Consider the following 846-nt stretch of genomic DNA (forward strand, 5'->3'; position numbering starts at 1 on the left):
GAGTAGAAATATTTGGTTTTTATTATCTTTTGTTATTTTTTGTGCTGTGCCCCCCCAAAAAAGCCACAAACAGAATAATACAGACACGGTTTACCAGAGTCTCCAGCCATAAAGAAATGAAAGCTACATTAAAGCAGACTCCCTGCTACAAACAGTCAGAACACAAAGTAACTCAAAGCCATCAAAATAAAGAAAGCACAGTGACACAACATAAATACACGCCCCGGCAGGCTGTGCCTTTCACACCAAGGCTTTCAGTAGTGCTACGTCTGAAACAATATTGTGGGGTTGCCACAATATCTATTTTAAAGCTATAAAATGTGTATTGCATATATGGCTGCAACACATATAAAAAGCATCAATAATATTAATAATAATTAGTAATTAGTAATATTCAAAGCGGCGCTGCCACGAGCGGCTGCCTTTTCCAGCAGCTGCCCAATTGTTTTATTGTCTGCTCCTATCTTCGGTGTTTTTTCTTCCCGTTTTGACAACTACACTATGGATTACTTCTATCCTATGGACATGGGTTTTAACGCACAAGAAATGCGTGTATTCAAGGAATTTCAACTCCTTGCCCTGAAGAATTCTCGTGCCGGCGTGATGAAGGGGCCTATCGTGGAAGGAGAGCCGGAGCTAGCGAAGCGGCTAGCGGCGTTATAAGTCTTCGGTACCATCCGCAATCATGGTAAATGCGAACTCACGACCAAATAAGATCATCGAGTGCGGGTGGAAAACATCGAAGTGCACAGGGAGCGCAGTTGCTGTGTTTTGCGGAAACGTGGCTCACGTTTGGCATTCCGGACGCTAACGTGTAGCCACCCGGAGCTACCCGGAGCAATCCGG

This window comes from Urocampus carinirostris, chromosome 9 (assembly GCF_059441175.1).
Source record: "Urocampus carinirostris isolate Australia breed hairy pipefish chromosome 9, RoL_Ucar_1.0, whole genome shotgun sequence".
NCBI classification, from domain to species: domain Eukaryota; kingdom Metazoa; phylum Chordata; class Actinopteri; order Syngnathiformes; family Syngnathidae; genus Urocampus; species Urocampus carinirostris.